Source organism: Lemur catta, chromosome 7 (assembly GCF_020740605.2).
Source record: "Lemur catta isolate mLemCat1 chromosome 7, mLemCat1.pri, whole genome shotgun sequence".
NCBI lineage: Eukaryota > Metazoa > Chordata > Mammalia > Primates > Lemuridae > Lemur > Lemur catta.
This window is the reverse complement of record NC_059134.1, coordinates 78560599-78576338: the sequence shown is the minus strand read 5'-3', so window position 1 is coordinate 78576338 and position 15740 is coordinate 78560599.

Sequence of the window (15740 nt, the reverse complement as noted above, 5' to 3'; positions counted from 1 at the left end):
AAACAATCTATGCAAAGTACTTAGCCCCTCGCATGACACATAGTAAATGTTCAACAAATGTTAGCTATTTTTCATTATTAGGTGCCCTAAGGTCCCTTTCCATTCTAATAGCTGGCTCTATCATCCTAATTTAAAACAGATTTACAGCAGATGGAATGAGAACTGGTTTTCCTGGGTCATTTAGCCATCGCAGTAACATTTTTTAAAAGTTTTGGTTATTTTATCTCAAAAACAAAGTGTGTTTTTGTGCCCCTGGGATTAGAAACTGTGTTTGTGTTCTTTTGAGCACCTGGAAAAAAGTGGGGAAGGTGGTGGGTACCAATGAGAACGAAGAGTCTGGGTGAGAGCCGAGGTCTGCTCACAGCAGAAGGCAGTACGCTATGCAGGCCCTGGTGTTTATTTAGGAACATATAAAAAGGGCTGAGGCTATGGCTGTGAGACAGTTTATGAAACACAAACACTAGGGAAGTTTACCAAATATTAGGTTTGAATTTTATAGCTTCAGCAAGAAGCACTATATTCCAGATGACAATAAAAATCCAGCCTCCTAAAGGTAAATAGCCCCTCATGTCACTTTAGAAGAAACCAAGTCGTAGGAACGTTCAGGGAAGGAGCCATTCCTGTTCAAGAGATACAGGTCTTCCTTCTCTTGTCTCTGAAGCCTCATGGTGGCATCTCTGTGCTAGTGCCAACCAGAGTAGAGAGTGTCAGTAGCTCTAAATGTCCTCATCCTTTCTAATTCAATCACACCACTTGGGGGGATTCTACCCTAATATGGAAACTCAAAATATAGAAAAAACTTTATGCACAGAGACGCTAAGCGCAGCTTTATTCGTAATAGCCCTAAATGGAAAGCATCTCAAGTTGATATTATAGGAAGGACTTGGTATACTATGGCACATCTCGATAATGAAATAAAAGGCAGCCATTTCTGACAAGAAGACACGGTTAACATAAGAAACTTCTGATAACATATTAACTGAAAAAACAGACACAGGGTGCACATTTGCATATTTTGTCTAATCTCTGTGTTGTCAGGAAATATATCAAAAAGTTATCCGTGGTTGTTCCCAGGTGTTTGGAGTATGGGAAAGTGTTTCCTCCCCCTTCTTATTACTATTTTTCTCTAGTTTCTATCTTTTACAACTGAATGGATAGCATAGAGTTTAAATCCCTTGTGTATGGAGCCAGACTGCCTGAGTTTGAACCCTGCCCCTGACTTAACCTTTCTGAATCTCAGTTTTCTCATCTGTCATGTGGGGGGCAATAGTCAGTCCTATTATGTAGGATGGATGTGAATATTAAAGAGATAATCCAAGCAAAGGGCTTGACCCAGCACTTTGAACATAGTCAGTGCTCAAGAGATGCCAGCTGGTATTGCTATTTTCAGATTACAAAACTATTTCCAACAAAACTGAAAACCTTAAAAAGAGAAATATAGTCTGCTCTTTTACCTTAGGTCAGTCAAAGACTTAACCCCAACAGTTTATTTACCAAACATTCTTTTTCCTAGTTCTTAATCATCCAAGTATTTTGGGAAGCAACTATGTAGTCAGCAACTGAAACCCTTTTGAATGAGAATCATTTTTCTATGGAAAGAAAAATCTAAGATTGTAGCTTTCTCTTGGACTGTTAGCAATCCCTGCTCTTCCACCTTCTCTTAGCACCACCTTTCGTCCCTCAACACTTTTGGGAGGTCTCCCTAGATGATCATCTGTGTAGCCACGAACCATGTAACAGTTTGGCTGCACATAACAAAAAGCTGACCAGAGTGGTGTAAAGAGTGTATTAGTGATTTATTGCTGCATAACAAGTTGCCACAGATTTAGTGGCTTAAAGCAACATTCATTGATTATCTCAAAGTTTCTGTGGATGCAGAGTCTGGGCATGGTTTAATTGGGTCCTGTGCTCCGGGTCTCACAGGCTGTTATGAAGGTGTTGGCTGGGCTGCATTCTCATCTGAAGGCTTGGCTGGAGAAGAATCCACTTCCAAGCTTATTTGGATTGTTGGCAGAATATATTTCCTTGCTGCTGTAGGATGGAGAGCCCTGGCTTTTTGCTGACTGGAGACCATCCTCAGCCCCTAAAGGCTGCTTCCGGTTCCTAGAGGCCACCTGCATTTCTTTGCCATGTAAGTGTTTTCAAGAAGGCTGCTTACTTGGTCAGGTCAGGAAGGAGAATCTCTAGGGTGAGTCTGCTAACAAGATGAAGACTTACGTAACAGTCATGGGAGTCATGTTCCATCCCTTTTGCCATATGCTATTGGTTAGAAGCAAGTCACGGTTCCCACCCATATTCAAGGGGAGTGGAGCATGCACAGACATGACTACCAGCAGGTGGGCATCATGGGGGCCACTTTAGAGTCTATCCACCACAACAAGGAAGGGTTTGTTTTTTCCTGCTTACAAGAAACCTGAGTACAGGCATCTCCATGATGCCATCCATGTCCCAGGCTCTTTGCTTCTTTCTGTTTTCCTACTTTTCTCTCTTTTGATTGTAAGATGAATATTGTTCCTCTAAGCTTCACATCCTCCTCATTCAAAGAGGAAAGAAGGGGAAAGGGCAAACGACACATGTCAGCTAAGCCTGACTCCATCAGTAAAACAATAGATTCCTGAAAGCCCTGCCCATGTGCATGGCCCATTGGTGCTCACTGACTGCATTTGTATCACCTGGCCACTTCTGCAAAGGCCCCTGGGAGATATACATACACATTTAATAAACAATACTTGGCCAGGTGTGGTGGCTCACACCTGTAATCCTAGCACTTTCGGAGGCCAAGGAGGGAGGATCGCTTAAAGACAGGAGTTCGAGACCAGCCTGAGCAACACAGCAAGACCTGGTCTCTATAAAAAATACAAAAATTAGCTGGGCACAGTAGTGTGCACCTATAGTCCCAGCTACTCGGAAGGCTGAAGCAGGATTGCTTGAACCCAGGAGTTTGAGGTTGCTGTGAGCTATGATGACGCCACTGTACTCTAGCCCAGGCAACAGAGTGAGACCCTGTCTCCAAAAACCAAACCAAAACAAACCAAAATACCCATTATGATCCCAAGAAAAATGCCAGACTAAGCTGGCATGTGTCTTTTGCCTTTCAATACATGAGCACATGGGTTAAAGCTTCTACTGAGGGGTAGGCTGTAAGTTATTAATATAAAGCTTGAATGAGAAAATCCGTGAAAAATCCTTTGCACAGTGCTTCTCAATCAATGTTGCCTCTCTTCCCCCTTCCCCCCTTTTTTCCGTGTCGCCCCTGCCTCTGGCTTTAAATACTCCCAGCACAGCAGCACCTCCAGAGTTAAGCGCCCTGACAGGCAGACAAGTCTGTGTTTGGAGCCTCAGAGGAAAGTTTATGAGGGAGGAATGTAATAGCCCCAGCTGGAGCCCTGCCAGGGGACTAGCAACTGCAACACCCTTATTTGCTCTGGGGAGGAGTAGCTTGGAAACTTTTTATGAGATTCCAGAAGCAGCAAGGTCATCAGTTTTATGGCCATCCCGCTCGTTTGTAAATACAGCCTTTGAATGATAATGTTTGGGCTCCTTGACAAGAACAAGGCTGGTGTTAGCTGCTTTGGAACAGGGGACAATAAAATAAAAGATATTCCGTTCTGTGTGACTGCGAGGCGTTCTGAGTAATTTTAGACCCCAACAAACAACAACAGACCGGTTGTATATCCAGAGAGCTTAATTTCCAGATGGCCTCACCATAAGCCCGTGTGTGTGTGTGTGTGTGTGTGTGTGTGTGTGTGTGTGTGTGTGTGTGTCTGAGGCAGGTAATCTGATTTGTCAGGTCACAAGTGAAGCAACATGTGTTTACTATCACGCTCATTTTCCAGCCAGCTGCAAGTGTCTGGAGGAAAACTCCGGGTCAGGCCTGTTTGCTGTGGTGGAGTCAAGGCCGAGAGGAGGGCGGCGTCCTCGCCAGGCCCCGTGTGTTCTTGTAAATAAGAACCACCCTCTCCGGTGACACCTGGGCCTCTTTCTTTAATTGCTCACTGGACTGTGCCTTTTATTACAGTGGAATATTTACTAGCCTGGGCCCAGGAAACATTCTGCTTTCATTGTCTGGCCGGCTGCCAGGGTCTTCTCTGGGTTGCATTTGGCCACGGGTACAGGGTCACCTCATTTTGGGGTTTCTTTTCTTTGGGGCAGCCACAGGGCAGCAAAGGCAGAGCCGGCCTGTGTGTGTGTGTTGGGGGGAGGGGACTGAGGGGGAGCATGGGCAGAGCAGGCAGGAAGTGGCAGAGAAGCAGAAAAACCCTTTTCAGAAAGGGATGAAACTCTTTTATAGGCACAATTCCTGGCACCTAATACACGTTGGATGAATATTCATTGAACGATGAAATGAGTGATTTTATTCATTTAAAAAAAAAACAATATTTTTTGAATAGCTACGATTTGCTGGGTGCCTAAAGTCTGACGACACAATGCAGAGCTTGACAGACAAGACCTGTATTCTCCTGGAACATGAATTCTGGCTGGGGGGAGGGGGTTATAAAGATAATAAATGAATGATGATGAGGAAGATATAATTGACGGTGATAAATGCCCTATGAAGGGTAGAAGGCAGGGTGGGGAAGGGAGGGGAGGGGAGGACAGGGAGAGCTGCTTCAGATAGGCAGACCTTCCTGAGGAGGGGATATTTCGGCTAAGACTTGAATTGTGAGAAGCCCCCAGTCATGAGACCCCAGGAAGGTGCATTCCTGGCAGAGAGAGGAGACATTTCTAGAAGATATAAGGCAGGGTGAAGATACGAGACAGCCTAGACACTTCAGCTGAGGAAAAGGCTCATCTTTTCTTTAGAACCAGGGCAAAGATGAGACAATGAAAAAAATGTTTAAGGAGTGGAGTATGGGGTGGCGTTGAAATCAAAGGGTCTAAGGGAAAGTCTGTTTTCAGAACAGGTGGCTCTCCGCCTTTGCAATGGAACTTTTGGCAGCTAAGCATCTATCCCCAAGGCAAGCAAACTGAAGGGTTGGTTCCAAAGAAATTGGATGTCCCAACAAAATGACTGCCCTGTTGAGGAATTTAGGGGATCCCCCAGCGTGATGGTAGCTCCCTGCCTGATCATTCTAAAGAGAAGCCTGTGAGTTGGTCCCAGACTTACTGGGGTACACAGAGCTCCCAAGCAGCCGTTTATTGCCTTCTTTGTAAATATGGACAATTAAGCTTCACTAGACATATGAATGACACTTGTGTTATAAGTGAACAAATAATATTTCCACTGAGTAAATTGCTGACTTGTGAAAATCTCGCTTATGGCCTGTCAGAGTTAGGGGAACCTTAGAAACCAGGGAGATCATTTGGTTTTGAGCCTCACAGAGCCCGAAAGCCTTCCAAGTTAGGTTTTTGACATTACCTAATGCACAGATAGGATTGAAAGAGGATGTTCAGTATACACCATTAAAGCTACAGGCCATTACTGAACTGCAATGTGTACAGTATACCATTATTTAATATATTATATAAATCCTTTAATCAACCTTTGAATAGCATAGTTACATTGCATTTTATTTTTGAGCATTGAAAGTATAACTTTGTTAAATATAAGCATTTAACACATATCATAATTTTAAAAACTGCTTTGACTATGTGTATTTCTAAATTTGCTATAAACCTTAAGAAATGGAAGTAGCCTGGATACCTGAATCACCTGGATTGGAGTTTGAATATACCACAAAGTGTTATCATACATTTCCAACAGTTTCTTGGATTATTTACTCTTATGTATGGCTAGTAGCACTTGCATGTGAATTTTACTAGTTTATCACTCAGAAGAAGTCTTTATATCTGAGGTCACGGGAACCCCTCATGTTGGACAGAATTAACAATTTGGACAGTTTTGTCAGCCTACCCAGGAAAGAGCACTGGGGTTCTCTCACACTCTCTTAGGGTGTTTTCTACCTGGCAATAGAAGTTGCAGGTAATGAAGACATGGTATTAAAACCACATCAAAATGTAGGAAATGAGAAGTGTAGGAGGGTCAGAAAGGTGGTGGATGGAAGAATATTGCATGCCATGAAAAGCCCTGATTCTTTCCTGAAACTCAATGCCAGCTTTTTGCTGAATTCCTTCTGTAAATATTTCCAAATGGACTTTTGTAGGTTTCCCATCATTATTGTAAGTCAGTTAAAATCCTACCCATTTGTCAAGGTCCATCTAAATGCTCCATTTTCTGTGAAGCTTTCCTTGAATGCCCAGCTGGAAGTAATCACTCATTTCCACGTGTTCTCATGGTGTACTCAAGGCATTCTCTCTCTCTCATTTATCTCTGTATCTACCTATTTATCTAAATGCCTATTCTGTGGTTCACTCTCTGCTAGGCACTGAAAGATCATCTTACTAATAACCTATCTAACAGAGGAAAATAACCTATCTGACAGAAAGTAAGGGAAATAAACTCACAGCATAACTACCCTTTGTTTAATTAAAACACCTGTGACCTAACTTCTTATCTCTAAGAGTTTTTTTCTCAGCCTTGAAGAGCCTTAAGCGGACAGTAGGGGTACGAACACCCTGCTCCAGCTCTCTGCCTCAGTTCTTGCCAAAAATCCCAGATTTCAAGTACATAATAAAGTCAGCCTCACAGAGAAAAATAAAATAAAGAAATCCCTGACATCTCACCACTGCTTCTGTTATCAGTGTGCTAAAATAGGGAAAACAGACAAACATTTTTACTCTTTAGAAACACCAAGCAACTTTCCCTCAGCTGCCTGGCACTACCCTCTACCTTTTCTTCAGTGCCATGGTCTCCATCTCCCTCTCTCTCTCTCTTTCTTTTTCTTTCTTTCTTGAGAGAGTAAAATAAACTTCCTTCCCCAGAACTCTTCTACTCCTGGTGTGAGAATTCTTTCTCCAACCCACCATGAGCACCTAGTAAGTTTCCACCCTAACAGACTGATATTTGTACAGTGCTTTATGGCTCACAAGTGACTTCCATGAACATTTTCTCACTTACTTCTCAGCAATTCTATGACTCTAAGCAACTTAGAGATACAGAGCCCAGAGGCAGGAGATTGTGAATAGATTAACTTCATAAATTATGACTACAAGTCAGACAAAGTCACATAAGATATCCAAAATTTAGTAGCCAAAGGATGCAGGGTTCCATTAAGCCCAAAGATCTTTAGAGTTAGACTGAAAAGACATTCGCATATCTTCGGATTCCATTACATTCAGAAGTCTATAACATGAGATGGAAAAGACATGCAGAGATCTTAAGAGCCAAAGAAAACACATAAGTTTCAGACATCTGTGAGCCGATGGCAGAATCAGGGGTTGTGCATAACTTGAGTCCTAGGATGTGACCATGCCTCTTTTGAAGTTACAGAATAATTATCATAACCACTAAAAATAGAGTTCAGTATGTCACATCAAGGCCACCCAGATCTCTGATAATTAGTAACCCCAGGAATGCTGAGATGACAACTCCCCATACTTCCTTAGATAATTTAATAGTTTTCTTAGTTTTTGTAAAAAGGCATCACCCAGCAAGTCTGAATTTTCTAATCTTATGCCCAAATAGCTTTTTGCAAGGCAATTTCAGTTAACAAGAATGATGTTTGTCTTTTTTTACTAGGTAAACATCTTTAATTTCATGGAAATCTTAGATTACATATACAAATGTTTAAGATAATTAAAACCATAATGTAAATATTTTTGTATTAACAAAGAGTCAGGCCATATTTGGTATTTCTATATACTTGTAATATTTAAGAGAACCTGGCCAATGAAAACAATATTCATGTTATTCTAATTTAAAATGCATATGACAAATTATTGAGATGTAACTTTAAGTGGAAATCTATGTTAATCATGTTTATAGGCATAATTTATTAAAGTATTTGTAAACATTTGTTGATCAGATAATTGGTGCCCTTAAAATGAAATTGAATTTATAAATGCAGTTTAAACTATTTGAAAGAATCTAATTACCTGCATCTGCAAATATAACCAAGCATTGGTTAAAGGCCTTTTAAAAGTGACTAAAAAAAGTGATGGTTAAAATTTGCTCCACTTATAAATGGAAAAATAAGATTTTTAAGTTGAATGTGAAGCCCCAAAATATGTTTTTAAATCTGTAACTTTAATAAGTTGACTACTAACTTAAAATCCAAGAAACTTCTCATTAGTCTTTTCAGTGAATAAAACTCTCAGGGCATCAAAATAACCTTCACAGAGGAATCCATCCAAGGTCACACGGCTAATGAGTTGCACAGTCACAACTTGAATCCAGGGTCTGGGTCCTGTAATCTTTTAGTCACACCTGCTGCCCTTCTTGTTTGTGCTTTCAGTACTGCTTTTACAGCACCTGTAATATTTTGCTTTGGATTTGGGATATTTATCTGTGTCTTATTTTGACTACTTGCCTCTTCCCAGCTGCCAGCACCAGGTTAAGCATGGGGTGGAGGTGGGAGGAACTCAATAAATGCATCTGATTCAAATGGTTGTAGCCCGTAAATGGCCTCTGAGCAAGGGTGGGTGGCTGGCTGGCGTGGGGAATGCATTCAGAATATTATCTCTCTGCGATACTTTTTAGCTTGAAGGGGTCTGTGTCTGCAGCCCTGGACTCCATGCTCTGATGAAGTGGATGAAAAACTAGGCCTGGGCTGTCTGCCTTATTTTAAGATTTAATTCCATGGATATCCTTCCTCTGCTCTTAGTATAAAGAACAAATTCCTTCCTGTGCTCAATGAGACTGGTATTGTTCAGCTCCTGCCCATCTCTCTAGATTCTTGCTTTACTTGCTCTGAGTACACTGGCTTCCATTTAGCTCCTTGCACAAACCAAGATCTTCCATAGATGCAGGCAGGTCTCCGTGTTGGACATTCTTAGAGTTCTCTGAACCTCTTTTTCACAGCACTCGCTAGAGGTTTTAATTATATATTTTTATTCAAAAAGTTATTTATTTAATATCTTCCTCCCGTGGAAGGTCTTTAGGTCTCTGCACCTTGCCTGCTTTGTCGTTATGCTTGGTACAGAGTAGAGGCTTAATAAATGTAGGCTTTTATTATTTTTATCAGTAGCACTTGATATATGTCTGTTGTTGGGATGAATGAATATGTGGGGATCGATTTTATGGTGATCTTTTGGACTAGCCTGATCTCCATTCAGCTGAGAAGGATTTTAGATGAAATCTTATCAGACAGATAGGGGACATGATGTCTGAGATTCCTTCCAGGCCAATGAGCCTTTTGCTTCGGGAAGGCTGTTTGTCACTTTGCTTTAGCCATTGCTTTTATCATTCTCACGGGGAACTGGGGCTATGTGTGTGTGTTTGTGTGTGTGTGTGTGTGTGTGTGTGTATGTGTGTGTGTGTGTGTGTGTGTGTGTAAGACAGAAAGAGAGAGACAGAGACACAGAGTGTGCTGGCATGCAGGGTGATGGGAAATGACCCAGGGAGGCCTCTGGAAATGACCTTGGTTTCCCTGCTTGCCTCATTCAAGCAAGTGAGATCTCATTTGGCAGGTAGTGCGTCAGCTGAAAAATGTCAAGCTTCTGAACATGAATGAGTTTTGCATTTCCAAATGATGGGTTTATGATTACACTCCAATAACTCAAATGCACCCTCCGTAAAGAATGCCAGTTCCAACTGGTAATTCTTGTTCTCTTTCATCCCCTCCCCGTTTATTTTTTTAATCTGTGCCTCAAAAACCCTCAAACCACAGCCATGAGTGGGGATTTGATTACATTTTCTGATGACATGTAGATGCTTACCCATGATAGTAAGTGTCTACATTGCCCATTCTTAAAATTGTAGGAAAAGACACTGAAGAACATGAGGCTAGAGAGGCAGACAGAGTCCCTGAAAATAGGATCCTCACGTTCTTTCTGAGAAAGCCTGGAGTAACACTGACCTCTAGCTGAATGGAAACGTGTGAGTTCAGCTGGTCCCTTCTACTCCGGTTGTTGGATATTGACCAGTCCTCTGCAATTCAAAGATAATATTTAGAAATCTTCTCCTCCCTAAAAACATTCCCTATATCCTCCTGGCTTCTCTTCCCCTCCTCAAGTAACAATATCAGTGTTTATTTAGTACTCGAGATTGGCAAAGCATTATGAGTTCCTGCATTAGCTCTACACCAAATAACTTGTGAGGGAGGTGTGATTGCACCCATTTTCCTGGCAGGAAAACGGAACCTCAGAGAGTTTTGTAACTTGCCTAGCACATACCATCATAATGTGGCTGAACCAGTATTCTAAGTCTGGTTTGTCAACCCCAAAGCCTGTCCTCTGTCTAACTCTGAGTCTGGTAGAAACCCCAGGGAGGGTTCAGGTGTCTAATCTTTTCTCCTCTGGCACTGGGGCCTGCTTTTTGGGAAAGATCTCTCAATCACTGTGCTTATTTGTTCTCCTTTTGCCTTACTAATTCCTATTTATATTCAGAAGCCAGGCTGATTCTTGTTCCAGATATGTCAGTCCCTGTAAAAGCAACCAGCTGTCTCCCAGGCCCTTCACCTTCTTGCTGATAACATCTTCATTCTTGCAGACTGAGAGCTCTGTTTTAAGCCATGGGGTGACTGCTTACTAGTGAATCAATGAAGCTACCCAATAATGACCCCAAATGGAACTTGAAAGTCCACTGGGGGTTGAAATGTCCAAGAAAGTGTAATCCAGTTTTCTGTTTACCTTTCTCTGTGTGTGTGTTTTAAGATGTTCTACCTGAGATTTTTTTCATTGATGAATGAGTTTCAAGCTAATTCTGTTCAGATGGGAAGAGAGCGGGTAGGCTGGAAGGAACCAGTTTCCTTCTTCCTTTGATGAAATCACTGAGCCGAGCATGTGGGTGGTGAGATGGGTGCAGTAAGAGGAGGAATTCTTTAAAAAGAAAAAGGACTAAAAATTTCAGTTTTTAAAAAAATGCATTAGCTGATGTAAGGACAATTATTGCTTATGTAACGGGGGTGTCTCAGCTTTCCATGGTGGGGTGTCTTCTAGCATACGTGTGGGTTTTTATTGGCTTGCAAGCTATGAGACATTAAGCTAATAGACCTTTTTCTGGATTGCTTCGTTTGGAGGAGAGAAGCTTGCCCAGGGCATGTTCCTATTAAGGTACAGTGTTTACTTGACTTCATAGTATCTCATTACTTTTTTTTATTTTAAACTATAGTCACTCAGCTAATTAAAAATAATCACATGTTCTGTTAGACATTCTCTATGAAGAAAACACATTTCTTTAAAAAATTTGATTCTAATATGCCAACTACATTTTTATTTATTAATATAACATTATCATCGTTCCAAAGCTGTAATACTTCTATTTTATTGTCCTTTCACAATCTTACATTTATTGAGCACACACCCTCAGTCTATTGTATGAATGAGCTATTATTTAATGAATCTCTGATTAAACATTTTGAGTGTTTGTAAACATTGCTGTGATAAACTTGCTTATATGTATACAGGATTATTTCCTTAAAATGAGCTTTCAGAAGTGGAACTTCCAGGTCAAGCATGGCAACTCCACTTCTGAACATACATGTTTACATTCTTCTTTTAAAACATTATACTAATTTACACTTCATTCATGAATGTGCATTTCCTTGTATTTTAGCCTACACGTAGAGATTTCTCAACCTACTAATAAGTACTATGTTAAGAAAAGTGACAAAAATTGGAGACTTTACACACCGTCCAGGAATCTCAATTTAATGAACACTCATAGACAATAAGTATGTGTGAGGTGTTCTGCAAGCTGGTGAGAATACCAGTACTGCTAAGATCAGCTGTTGTCTGCAAGAAGCCCACTGCATAGTGGGGGGACTGGACATGAAGAGCAGAGTGTGTCTGGAGAAGTGCTGGCAGACCGGCGTGGCTGGAGCATAGCACAGGATGCCTGTTGGGATGGAGAAAGAAGGGTGAGCGTGAGACCCTAGAGTTCCTCTGTAAGGTGTTGGGCTGTTCTGTTGGCTGTGGATAGACGTGAAAGCTTTTGAGAAGGGGAATATTGTGAGCAGATTTGATTTTTTGAAAATCTTTCCACTCCCCTCTCCTCTTATCCCCCTCCTCTCTGTCATCTCTTTGCTCCTGTTTCCTTTGAGAAATAAGAGAAGGGATAGAAGGAATACATGGTTGTTTGTGTCAGCGTACCTTATCTGCATCTTTAAATTAGAAGTTACAGGTAGAGAAACTTTTTTCTTGTTGTGTTGTTGTTCATGTGGAAACCTAGGAGACCTTAAGAACAAAACAGAGGGCTAACCAGGAATGCTGACCACCACATAATGCAAAATTAATGGCATATTTCACTTTTTTTGCTCTGGAACTAAGGATATTAATTTTGGAAAAAATACTAATTTAGCTTTTTTCTTTTTAAATAAATACACATTTTCTATTTGTATTTCAAAATTTATCATTTAAAACTGTTAAATGACTAATAATCTGATCTTATGTTTCAGGAAATTAAATATTATGCATTACGTTATGTATAAAGGTAAATCAACACTACAAAGAATGCAAAGAATGTTATATTTGAAAATATAACAAGTTAGAGATTTGGATATTAAAAAAGGGCAATTCAAAGGATGGAAGGAAGGAGAAGAGATGAATGAAGAAAGAAGGGAATTTGAAACCTTGATCATGTTTTTCAAAGTTTTTCTCCTGAAGCAAAGGCTTCTTTGAGAACTTTTTTTTCTACCTCTCTGCATAATCTGTTAGAAACAAAATGAATTTCTAGAAATCTCATAATCACATTAAATTCTGGTATCTGTAACTTTTCATTCCCTTCCTTGGCATCATGTAGAAGGGACCTAAAGAGCCATAAACCTGCCCTCTGTCACGACACATGGCCAGAGTGGGCCTTTCCAAAACCTGGAGCCTCACTCACTTTTGATTTTTTACTCCTGGACCCTGGAGAGAAGACGACATTAGGTAACAGATATGGAAGTGCTCTGGAAGGTAAAAAGAAAATTTCTTACAAATGCAAGCTTAAAAAAAATATTCTTTTTAAAGATTAATTTAACATAAAACATTGAGACACACACAAGACTCAGTGAAGCAGTAATCTGTTGTCAGGACAGAAACCCCCTGGTAGCATAGTCCATTTCTCTCACATTGTCACTAATACAGAATGAACCCCAAGTAGCATTTGTTGTACCAATCTTGCTACGCAGATGACAACTGGTTTTCCTTAAATATCTCTGTTGCCAATTCTTCCAGAGATACAGACCATACTTGTTTCGTTCTACGTGTGTGCACCCTTCCCCCTATAACTAGAACCAGGTTTACTTATGATTCTTTTGGTACAGATAATTTTTCCTAATTGGTCTTACAATACCTTACACATTGACTGGGAGTTTTATTGACTCTGCTGTTTAAAAATGAATAATAATAAAACCAGGAGTGATCTAATCATTATATTCAAGAATTTCTGATAGGGTCAATATTGTGTTTGGTCAGTGGCCTATAATCTACTAGCATAAATCTCTAATTTTGCAGAAGTGGAAAGGTCACTTTTTACACTGTTGTTTTATGACTTATTCATTTACACAGATCTGCATAAGTGAATTAAGAAACTTAAAGAAATATATGTGATTTTCTTTGCTGGGCTCTTGTTTTAGATATTTCAACCTCTCAACCAGTACTCCTTAATTTAATAAAGGAATACTTCATTAAATTTTTCCAAAGACACTTACTTCTACTTGCATTTTTATCTCTCATACTGTAAAGAAGTTGTTTTCTATGTACAGCTGGAAACTCCTGAACTTTCTTTAAATCCTGCTGGTTTTTGGATAGGCCCATTTGAGGCTAACCTAGTAAGGGAAAGAATGTTAGATTATCCGAGTCCATTCGGTCAGTCTCCAATAGAGTGATGGTAAGTCTTAGTTGAGCTGGAGGGAATTGATGATCCTGTCCCAGCTGGAATGATTGATGGAGGACCCAAGTTGCCCAAAGCTGACCCTTTGGCCTTCCAATCTGGTGTAACATGGAAAACCCCTCTCAGAGCCATCCTTCTTCATGACAGTGTCAGGGGCCTTCTGTCTGAATATCTGACTTGTGTGGAACATTGCAAGAGAGACAGAGCGTGCTCTGAGAGAGGTGATGTTTACCATGAGCAGAAAGAAGACAGATGGAAAGCCCCAGCTTATCTAAAACCCAGGGACCAGGCCTCAAGATAACAACATACTGTTTTAAAAGCATTTACATCCTTACTAAAGAGGAATTTAGCAAGGCACCAAAGCCTGGCCATTGTGGCATGAATAGAGTCTTCCCAGCCCTCAATGTCTATTTTGGAGAGTACAGAGACGTGGTTGGGGAAAGGAAATTTATATAGAACTTATAAGCCTAAAACTTTAGCCACTGGTAAAATAGCAAAGTGAGACAATCTTGGTTGTGCAGAAAGTGAGGTGAAAAAGGAGGGAGATTTATTTAGGAAACTTCCTTCCTCATTTCCTAATAACAGCCATCAACCTAAGAACCAACTATTCAAAATATTTCATGAAGGCTTACAACAACCTTTTTATCATCTCCTTTTACAGATCAGAAAACTGAGGACCAGATAATTTAAAGAACTTTCCCATGACATAGAACTGCATACACAAATACACATACATACTCAAATAGAGGCTACCTTGACTAAATGGAATTGATGAGTTCCATGTGTAAATCAATGAGAATCTCTCTCCATACTCCACTTTTAGGAGCAAGAGGCCAATTAGGGGACAGATAAGTAAATAGCATAGTTTTCCTAAAAAATGCAAGAACAACAATGGTGAAAAAGTCAATCTCAATGAATTTTGCCAAAGCAGTAAAGATTCAATCCTATACATTTTCATCTTTACCCACTTCCCTCAACAGTAACAACTGGCGATGTTGTTACTGGTGAAAATGGTGCCAAGGCCATGTCAGATTTTCAGTTTACAAAAAACATTACTGTTGTGTTTGCTGACTTTGACTTCCAGAGCACCACAGTGAATTCAGACTTTCCACCAAAAATAGTGGAAACGTAAAATGTGTTTTGCTTATTCCTCAGCCTTCCAGTTCATTAAGGTTCCTCTATATTGATTTGGTGCATTCAAGGACCAGAAGGGACAGGTGGCTGGAGCAGAGTGAAAGCTTGGCGGGTGGTAGGTGAGGCTGCCCAGGTGACAGGATAAGATCACAGAGCGATTTGTGGGCCCTGAACAGGATTTGGGATTTTATTATAGTGCAAAGGGAAGCCATTAAAACATTTGGAGCCAGAGAGTGACATGATCTGGTGTATAATTTTAAAAAGATCACCCTGGCTGCTTTGTATAGTTAATGTTTGTATAATTAATGCATTGGAAGGGGACAGAAGAGGCCAGATCAGCTTGGACTTGAATGATGGCAATGAAGGTGGAGAAAAGTGGATGGATTTGAGATATATTTTAGAAGTAGGAATACAGGATTTGATGATGGATTGAATGTGGAAAGGGGAAGGAGAAGGAAGAGTCAAGGATGACTCAAGGTTCTTGGCTTGTACAACTGGGTAGATAGAGGTGACATTTGTTGAGACGGGGAGGACTGCCAGAGGAGAGGGCTTGAAGGAGATAATCAAAAGTTCAATTATGTTAACAGATATGTTAAACAGACATCCAAGCACAGGCATGCAATAAGCAGTTGGAGGTATCAATTAGCAAGCCAAAGGAGCTGTCTGGAATAGAGATATTAATACGGGAATCATTGGCATATGGATGGTCTTTGAACCTTGGGACTAGGAAGAGCCCTTGTGATTAAAATGTCAAGTGAGAAGAAAATAGCGTTCACCATTGTGCTTTGAGAAC